At 39.4% G+C, this 11,082-nt stretch overlaps 1 protein-coding gene across 1 annotated transcript in view; it reads right to left on the bottom strand.

Annotated features, from left to right (window-relative positions):
• Window positions 1–11,082, bottom strand: part of LOC306893362 (histone H2B-like) — a 265,067-nt gene that overhangs the window by 830 nt on the left and 253,155 nt on the right. The gene's annotated exons all lie outside the window — the stretch shown is intronic.

Below are 11,082 nucleotides of genomic sequence, written 5' to 3'. Positions count from 1 at the left end.
AAATTGACTTAAAACAGTCCTTTTATTACATTGCATGTGCTGTTAAAGCATATTATATTTTACAATTATTATAATTTCATTCTCAAGTCACTTTTGTCTTGCAATATATGTCAGTTGTATTTGATGTATTTTTCAGGAAATATTGTGGGGCGGGGCTTAATCATTTCAATGTTTGATTGGATCATGATATTACTGATATTAACAACATATTTTTTATGAAATGTAACATTCTGATAAAAACTAATAATATAACAGTTTTTGCCTTCGCAGAAAGTTTATAAAAAAGCATTTCCTGATTAAATATATCATAGGGAATGTTAAAAACAAACTACATTGAGTCCATGTGCTTTCATGTCGTATTAAAACATCCCTTGTCATGTCGACAGAGGCAACTTAAGAGAGAAATGTAGAATATAAGAAAAATGGTTGAGGTTGTGTCAAGAGATTTTAATTGACAGCTGTTCAAATCCCCTAGATAGACAGCTTGCCTTTCCTCCAGATTAGGAATTAAGATGAGCTGGAAGAGAGAAAATCAAAGGCGGTCCATTCATCCATCCGTCCTGTTAAATATGTGAACTGTAAGTGTGTGTTTGTGCAGATAAACCCGACTCATCATAGTTTTTCAATCCACTGGGATTTATTTTTTACGAGCGAATGCCGCTGTGTGTTGGATTGATTCTGAAATGTACATGAGCAGATTATCCTATACAGCAATATACAGAAATGAATGTTGCATCAGGAATATTCTTTATAAATATTTCTATGGGCAAGGAATATGTTGTTTGAAGGGTTAAGTTTGGCAGCAGATGCCCTCTGTGACTGATGCTGAGAACACCACAGGGAGTTTGGGACAGATCCGGTCCAGAGGCTTTCCGCAAGCTCAAATGCTTATTTTCTTCTGGAGAGTTTGTAGCGGAGAAAGATTTTGAGTGCTTACAGAACAAAGGAAGAAAGGTCCTTTAAAATAGCCCAGAGATTAAAAAAAGACCAAATTCTGTTTACATTTACAGAAATAACTCAGCCGTGTGATGCACTTTCCATCTGTCGAGGGTGTTTCCCATCCTCGGCCTGAGAGAACTGGGATAGACTCCAACACTTCACATGACCCCAATAAGGATAAGCGGTACAGCGAATGTTATATTCATATTCTCTTGAATTCTGTCACAAACTGGAGCTAATGAATGAATGCATATTCATCACTTGTGCATGCTAATAAATATATGAAATGCATATTAGCAATATTTGTTTGATTAAGAAAAAAAGATCATTGAAAACTCTCATCTTTATATGAAACAGTGCGATCATCATCCGGTGTTTTACTCAGACGTTAGTGGGGATCTTAACACTGTTAACACCCAACATGTGCTGCGTGGGAAGTCACTGACAAAGCATCCCATCTCTGTGTTGTCTTATTCACAAACGCTGTTCGGCATTATACAGTCAAAACCAAACTGACCAGCAGAAAACAGGCCACGATAAAAAGCGTCACCAACCGGCTGTCAGATGAATCACAAAGTTGAAAATGTATTTAAAGCAAAGAAGTATTTGGAGTCGAAAGAAAAACCTGATCGTGACTTTAATAAGGTAATAAAGTAGGCCTACATTGAATAACAAACCAACAAAACAAATCAATAGTTTTAAAGAAGGTTAATTTTCAAGTATGTTGTGGATTTAAAGAGTTTTATCCTCTACAGAGAAAACAATTATGACAATTATACCATTGAAAACGAGTCAGATGCATTCAAGGTTAAACAGTAGATACTTTAGGGGGAAATGCACAAAATGACTTAGTGACCTCTGCTGGTGACTGAGAGAAGAACTGAAACATCAATTCTCCTTTTGCAAATAAAACCTGTACATTTTTTTTGTACCTTCATTTTCATCCAAGCAAAGGTCATGTTTAATATGCCCTTACTTCTGTGCACGACAGGAACATTTACGAATTGATATTATAAATAAAAATTGAGTGATGCATTGTATGCTTGGCACAAGATGGCGCCATAGCCCAAAAGTAAAGTTTGAGATGAAATAATCAGACATACTGTATCCTTGGCAAGGGCGTCTCTCTTAAATTTGACCAGCCATGAATCCCATGGATGACCTAACCTCAAGTATGACAAACTTTTGTATGAATATAACATATGCATTATATTCGAATATATCAGAATGTAAGATACAAAGGTAAAATGAGTAAAACAAGTCAAAGCAGCGAGAGAGTGCAGCGCCGTGGGTCTACGGGAATAAGGTCATCGTGGTAATACTCCTAATATGTTTATCCGATGTTTTACACGGCATACCTTGTCCAGATGTACCTGTTAATCTCTGACTGCTCCGTCTGACACGGCCGAGGTTCTAACTAACAGCATACGTAGCCGAGAATTCTGGGAAATGTCTTAAGAGTGTTGTGTAGAAGGTTTACAGCAGGTTACCGCATTGTTTTTGTCACGCTGAAGACAGTCGTAAGGTCATGTTTGGGGTCGGGTTAGGTGTAGGCGTTATCTAATGTCATTTATTGTAATGATACAGCGAGATTTCGCACCACTTCCGGTCGTAGCTGTATCCCTTCTAGCGACAACCAAAACTAAATGACAATGAGTTTGCGTTTTGCATTTCGCTTGCGACTCGCAGCAAGCACGAGATGTTTGTTGCCATATTCGTCTTTATCCTTTACGTATGTCCTCTGTTATGTAAACATATAAGTCACACACAGTGGGCTATATCGGTCCATTCTGCTTGTGGCGATTTGTGCAGCATGAGGGTCACGTATGAGGGAGATTTCTGAGCTATTTTTAGGATCTCGACACACATAACACGTATTTGATTTCGCGGCCGTATGGGGCTGTTTTCGGGTGTGATGATGCCGTTGCTCTGTAGTTGAGGTACGTCTGAAATGAACTGATGACAACACAAACCGCTCGTCTTAGCATCTGCTCATCTCCCAGACAAACACTTAGCCATCTGAGTACGAGGAAATTCTAAACTTCCACAACAAAGTAATTATTACATTTATTCGTTATATTCTGAATGTATGTTCAGATTACTGGCGCCCCGGTGCAATGATTTCTTTCACAGTTTCATTTTCCCTGAATCAATCACCATAATGGAGTTTCGTGCCATGATAAACCACCTTTAATAAATGCGCTTTAAAAGCTTTCATTCTCCTTTGACGTTCACTGTACGAGGAAAGCCTTAATGTTCTGATAAACGTCTTCGCTTGCCTTTCAAAGAAAAATCAAGTTATTTGAGATTAGAACGACATGAAGTCACGCAAAGATGTAAGAAAGGCTGATCTCTATTCCTACCTGAACTCTATCCAAACTCACGGCTGTGGTGACCTGACGTGCTCCGTAAGAGCTCTGGACAAATGAAGACAGTGAGTCCAACTTCTAAAACATTTCATTTCTGTATTGAACACCAAAATGTCTGACTAGAAAGATGTAATAACGTACAGCAGTCTTGGGCTAAACTTGAAGAGCAGTTTAAAACAGAAATTCAACGCAGTCACACAACAGTTGAGTTTTATGGAATCGTGTGATGTCACAGTCGAGTTGCATTATGGGAAATGGAGAAGCCTCCGAGGCACATACTTGTTGACTCTCCGCCTTGGTCAAAATCAAGGGCTTGAGTAGAACGCAGCCTAAAGCATTCCAGAAGATGAAGTGTTGTTTCCCCTCAAAAATGAAATTGAATTTATGATTAAATATGGTGAAATAAAAATCAGTAATCAATGCATCATTTAATTCACCAGAATTCGGAAAAGGAATATAATAATGAAAATAAAAGGGCATTCCCAGTTCTTTTCTTTTCATCGCTGCCTAGCATCACAATTCTGTGAAACACGTACACAACCTTCAGCCCATGTGACACGCTGCTGTCTTCCAGTCTGACATCTGATGTTTGACAGCTTTCTGCTAACAGCGTTCAACCATGTTTCACTCACACACATAAATGAAGCATTCTGACCCCTTCGCCTCTACACACAGAAACATATGCGGCCTTTTCAGTGTTACGGCAGATTTGCATTTACGGTTCATGACACACACTGGAGACGGATCTCATCAACTCTTTGAAAGGCTATCTCAGAACAACATGAGATGAAGTGGACAGCAGACCGTGAGCAGATGTATAAGGGCTTTAGATAAGATGAGAAGTGATTGTGTGATGAGTCAAGGTTTCCCTCTGAGAGAATCCGGACAGAAGGTTGTGTCAGTGTCGCTGGTCATCAAGAACTCAACATGACTGGCATCTGTTGACGCATTGATGCACATATGTGCCAGGTATAAAGTTGACTTGACCAAGAAAACATCTCACCACAGTTCAGGATACTTAGATTAAGTTGATTTTTCAACATTTTGATATAATGATCAATGATATCTGTTAGACAAACCATAACTGCTATGTGACTGTGTGCCACATTGATAGGATTTGCATGCGATGTATTAATTTGTATAAATTGATTATATTTATCCTGTGCCCCCATTGAATCCCTCATTTGGTGCAGCCACAAACTCAGCTCTTGTTTCTTGTTTGTGTGTTAATATAATTATTCTTCATTCCTGGCTCCTTATTACCATACAGCAACCCGGCATGCTCTCGCCATCTGGATGCTCGTTCATGCGTAAGAGTCATTTGCATTCAGATACTGACATTAAGGAATCACCCTTCGTGTAGGCTTTACATAATTTAAAAATGCTAATCGGATTCAAAGTCTGATTTCATGTGCTTTGTGTTGATTTTAAGTTAAAACTGATGAAATCAGACATGAGCAAGAGAAACATTACAGAATATTCCTGTAGTTCACAAGTGTTTCTTTGGCTCAAACGTGTTCCTGTAGCTCAGTTGTGTTTCTGTACCTCAAGCATGTTCTGGTAGCTCAAAAGTATTCTTGTTGCTTAAGAAAACCCAAGACTGTGCTTGTAGCTCAAGAGCGTTCCTGTTGTTATATAGGGCTCCTTTAGCTCCAGAGCATTCCTGTAGCTAATTTGTGTTCCTAAAGCCCAAGAGTGTTCCTGTAGCTCAAGAATGTTCTGGTAGCTCAAAAGCATTCTTGTTGCTCAAGTGTGTTCCTGTAGCACAATAATGTTCCTGAAACCCAAGACCGTGCTTCCTGTTGCTATATAGGGCTCATTTAGCTCCAGAGCATTCCTGTAGCTAAACTGTGTTCCTTCAGCTCAAGAATGTTTCTAAATCCCAAGAGTGTTCCTGTAGATCCAAAGTTTTCCTGTATCCCAAGAGCGTTGCTATAGCTTAGGAGTGATCCTGATCAATTATATTCAGTGTGAAGGTTGTGTGTTTGATTACCAGGAAACAAACTCAATAAAATATATTCTCTGAATGCGTTGTAAGCTGTTTTGGATAGAAGCCTCTGGCAAATACCTAAATGTGTAATTTTATGATATCTTGGCTGAGGTACAATAAACATCCTATTCATTTAGGTCTAACATAGCATGGCTCACGTGATGTTCCAGTTCATACTTTCAGAGTCTCGTGTAAGTAGCTCCTTTTGAAACCGCTGGACCATGTGATGTTTTGTTGTCTGCCTCTGTCTAGATTCCCAAATCTGGCCTTCCCACCTGGCCAAGGTTACATCAGTAATTATCATGGCTCATCTCTTTAGTTTACCTCCAACAGCCCTGCTCACTTTACACAAACACATTTGACCTCTGCCGGAGAGAGTTTGCTTCTAATTGATACAGTAAATGAACTGCATTGTGTTGGAAAGCTTCTGTCAGCTCTAAACGCCTGCTTGAAATGTGCTTTTGGAAGGGGTTCACATGTGTGGCAGGTGGCACCTGTCTAACCTGCTAAATGGGATCCTAATTTTGCTCTAATTAGAATCACGACGTGAACATTTCACAAGCACAAAATTACCAGGTTAGATACAGTACAGGAAAGCAGATGCATCGGTTCTGGAGAAAAGGTGCTTTTGAACCATGATTCGTGTCTATTTCCGTCCTTGAAAACTACAAGTCAAGCCAGCATACAGGCAGTTTCCTGGAGAGTAAACAGTTGGATTATGGGTGTTAGGGTCTGTCTGCCATTACTGGACTCGGCCGTCTAAATTAAGTTACAAGGTGCATATTACATCTTCACCCAAAGTGCAATTGCTCCGATATTATATACCGGATATAATGTGGAAACAGGATACTGACTTCACAAAACATCATATGGCCTTGCTGGTATTAAGAGTTGTAATAATGTAAAAGCTCTTCTCATGAGATTGACATGGAATGATTGTAAAAATATATATATGCATCACACTTTTTTGAACTCACCGATGTATCAAACTCACACACAGTAGACATTTTCATCATAACAGCATTCATAAACAGAATCTACAGTAACTGGATATTCAAGCAATAATCTCTTTGATGCTTTTATCCGCAACATCTCGTGTCTCATTACGTTAGCAAATCAAATACATTAAGTAAAAGGGTGAAGGCTTTTAACAGTGGCTGGAAAGTGTCTTGTATACTGTAGATATAAAGTTTAAATCCAACCCACATAACTGATCCAGGAGCAGCAGTCAGAAAGGTCACAATCCACTGAAGCACTGCGGTTACACAATAACCTGACGGTGGGCCTGAAGACTCATCGGAAACCTTCTCAAACTAACATCAGAACATGTATCAAGAGTTTGTAATACATCCAGTCTGTACCTCCGTTGAAATGTAAGCTTCACTCAACCTTGCATCACTGACTACGTATAGACCTAACCAATCATCAAATAACCAATCGCCATCTTACACTGGAACATATAAGACCGCCACTTACCCTCTGTTTGCGTTAGCAGTTGATCCTTCCCACCACCACCAGGACCGTCCCTGCCCATTAACCCCAAGGGGTTGGGTCCGCCCCGTCTTCATCTTCAGGCAGGAAGGGCATGAATGCTTGACCCTCTGAACGTGAGCTACGGCCTACGCCAAAGAACTATATATCCACCATATTCGCACTTTGTCGCCGATCAGTTGTTTAATAAATGTACATTTTGCCTCCCGAGTCTTTGTGTAACATCTCAAACATGGGCAATAGAAAATGCCTTAATGCTGATTATTCTTAATATTTGTTTAGAAAACGCATTGTATTTACAATGTTGATCATTTTAATGCAACAACATAATTATGTTTCTTTTTTCCGTAAGAAGATTTATTCCTCTTTGTGAAAGCTGTAACTTATCTTAAAATCTGTGACCGGAGACACGTGTACAAACACAAGTTTGAATGTTTAATGTCAGTGAAACATTCTCTCGCGACCTGACCGCATGTTGGTGGACTGGCCGAGATCGTCTTCGATAACATCGGACGAACGAGACGGCGGTAAAGTTTCACCGCTTGAATCAAAGCCAGCCCATTGGACCAGTCCATCAATCAACCGACCAATCCAGCGGCGTCATGAAACTGTCGTCGGGTTAGATTAGGAGGAGGGGGGGGGTGTTGGGGGGACGCTGCTCATTCACAAAGGTTTTGGTTTACAAAGATCAGTGATGGAAGAGCTCTTAATAATTCAACAGACTGACGGTGTTATGCAACGGGTCGTACGAGTGGGCTGCCAGAGGAGGGGGTGGCCGGGCGAGAGAGAAAGAGAGAGGATGACCCAGGGGACGGTCAGGGAATGTGTGGGAAGAAGGTATGGAATATAGTGCAAGTGTATATGTTTTATTGCATTATTTTACCTTTTTCCTTCAAGACAGCAAACAAACAATTTCCCTCATAAAAATACTGTACTATACCATAGTATTTACTGTACCGTAATAAATTACCGTAGTATTCTGTTGTATATTATAGTAATCTATACTAAACTGTATATTGTATAACTATTATGGTATACTATAGCACTCTATTTAATGTGCTTTTATAGGATGATACTAAAAAGCAAAACTTCTAAACTTTCCAATAAAAAAAAAACTCAATTACAATATTAATACAAACAACATCAAACTAAAAACAAAACAATTGTGACTCTGGTATGATGTCACACAGTATGCAGTACGATGTCATCAAAATCCATAACTGGCGTGAGAAACTATTTGAATGATTTTGTTAATGTTGTGGAGCAGTAGTTTATAGAAATCATCAAGGCCAACACAGTCACACTTAAACTGTAACCAAAGCAGTATTTGTTGATACGTATCTAATTAATTTAATACAAATCCCTGAAAAAGTTCCTTACGTTTGATCTAAGCATTCTTAAGACATTTTTCTCAACCCCTGATTATGTTTCCTTGTGAGATTTTCTTTTAAACCGGGAACTGAAGGAGGAAATGAATCTGTAAACACGCGCTCCTGCTGAAGTGCCTCCCAATGTGAGAACATATGCTGGCATAAAACACACAGTATTTATAGTGCAGTCTACAATTACTCCATGAATGCCTTTACGGATCACCTTTATCTGCACGGCATCGTGTGTCGGTGTGTTTGTGTGAGCTTCTGTGTGTTTAAGCTTGCGTGTGTCTTTATGGGTTATTGTGTATTTCAGATTGTGTTGTGAGTGTATGTACTTGTTCTCTCCCTGTAGGTGTACAGACCCCAGTTTCAGCATTCTGTGCTTGAATCACTGGCTCTTCACTGCCTACCTCTACTTTTTTTCTTTCATTCCCATTCTCTCTCGCCCTCTCTCTCTCTCTCTCTCTCTCTCTCTCTCTCTCAGCATCTCTTTATGTCTGTATTTTTCTTCCCTGCGTCGCCTCCCACGCCACAGCCTCGCATGCACCGAGCTCAAGGCTCGGCCAAACTGTTCTGCTGAAACTCATGCGCATTGTAAATACACTCTTCTGAATGCAGCGCTTAATAAAGACGCTTAAAATAAAGTGTTATGATTCCGTGCGAGCCCTTGGGCTGCTTTTGATTGAATGAAGATCACGGTTGGACGGTGGGCACACGGTTACACTTTCTGTTCCCGTCACTCAGCCCGACCTGGGCCTTCAGAAAGACAGCTGTTCTTACCCAGCGAGATGTGTCTTTGACAGGTACATACAGATGCCAGCGGCGCTGGACAACAGGTCAGATGTGAGAAAGCGTTCCAGCATAGATATTATAGGTTTGTCAGCGTTTTGAATAGACATTTGGGGGATGGGAAGGTGTCCCAGGCCATGAGTCTTTTAAATATCCAAAGGCAATTCTTACATTAAAGATTTCTCAATTCAATGTAGTTCAAAGTCCATATCCCCAGATGTCACAGGTACATCTGTAAAATGCCTGTTAAAGATCTGAAAAACATCTGCTGTGTAAATACATCTGATAAACGTTGAGGAAGGGGCAGTTTTACCATCCATTGTTAATTATCAACATCTTACCAACGTCTTTCAGATGTCTATATGACATCTGACAGCAAATGTCTCTGAGACGTATATATTGCATGTTAATCCCAACATCAAACAGACAGGAACTGCATTTTTTACACGTCTACAGATCCATACGCACCATAATAAATAAATATTACAATTTTCTCTCATTCATCCATTTTCCTTGGAAGTTTTGTTAACATGTCCCACAAGAACATTCATACTTGCGCGGCGGCCTTCAAATTCTCGACACAGATCTTTGAAATACTCTCTTCTTTGGGCTTTTATAGGATGATTTTTGATGAAAACATTCCAGGATTATTCTCCATATAGTGGACTTCAATTCAAAATGACAGGTTCAGTGCAGCTTCAAATGGCTTTTAATGATACCAGACGATGAATATCGAATCTAGCGAAACGATCGGTCATTTTGTAAAAATAAAAATGCTTTATAAACACAAATGCTCGCCTTGCAACTGTTCTGCAAAGTGTGATTACGACTTCACGTAATATTTAATTACATTGAAAAGGTCACGTTTGATGTTGGGAGGGCAGTCTCATCTTCTACAAGTTCAAAGTCGTCCGACATTGTTGTTTTACCTTTTAGCTCCCTTTTTTGTAAACGGCGTTTGACTTAGTATTTGCACATTCAACTTGTAAACACTGACTTGATACTTCCGCCTACATCAAGCGTGACTTTTTCACCGTAATTATGTATTATGCAATGTCGTGAGCCTGCTTTCCAGAACAGAGCAAGGCGAGCATTTGTGTTTATAAAGCATTTACATTTTTATTACATCTCTTATTCATCGTCTGGTATCGTTTAAAGCCCTTTGAAGCTGCACTGAAACTGTAATTCTGACCTTCAACCGTTTGGAGTCCATTGAAGTCCACTATATGGAGAATAATCCTGGAATGTTTTCATCAAAAACATTCAATACATAAACATATTGGATGAAAACAGGGGTGAGTAAATTATCACGAAAATGTATGTTGACAGTGAACAATTCCTTTAATAGCAAAAATGTAAATTAAACACCTTGAAAAAAGTGGAACAGTGAAATTACTTTTGTCATCCGTTTTAATTTCTTCACTGCATCACATCACTGATAGCACACATCTGGGAGACGTCTATATGATGTCTGCAATTACATCTACAAGACATAATTTTGGATTTTTAGCCTATCTGCAATACGTCTCCTGGACGTCTGCTGTCAGATGTCATAGAGATCTAGATGATGTCTGTAAGATGTTATTTAGAATGTAGGTACAACGTTTCTAAGACATTTATTGGATGTTTGTACATAGCAGATGGTTTCAAGATCAGTTGCAGCCATCTTACAGACGTACCTGTGCTATCTGGGATGGAACTGTAAGAACTGTCGTAATAACACAACACAACACAACAGGAAACATAATTCGAGTTTTTTTTATTTATTAACATGAATGCCTTGCAGGTTTCATTTTTCCTCGAGTCAAATGAATTTAGAAAAACATTCTTTAAAAACTGTAAAAAATCGACTTAAAATGGTCATACTGTCTTGTAACGCAAAACATGTTAAAGTATGCAAACATAACGAAACGTACACGAGATCGTTCCGATCACAGCGGAAGGGCAAAGAAAAAAGCTTTTCCTAGCGTTTGCATGTCCCACGCCGGAGCAACATGAGCCCAGAAGCTCTCTGCATGCATAATATCAAAGTGCTTGAGTTTCATATATGGCATAACACTCGTCTGACAGACCATGTCCTGTTGAAACAAAAACAAATGATAGCGTAATACAGAGATTCGTCGGAATTCAT

This window comes from Barbatula barbatula (assembly GCF_947034865.1).
Source record: "Barbatula barbatula genome assembly, chromosome: 4".
In the NCBI taxonomy this organism is placed as follows: domain Eukaryota; kingdom Metazoa; phylum Chordata; class Actinopteri; order Cypriniformes; family Nemacheilidae; genus Barbatula; species Barbatula barbatula.
This window is presented reverse-complemented; position numbering and strand designations above follow the sequence as displayed.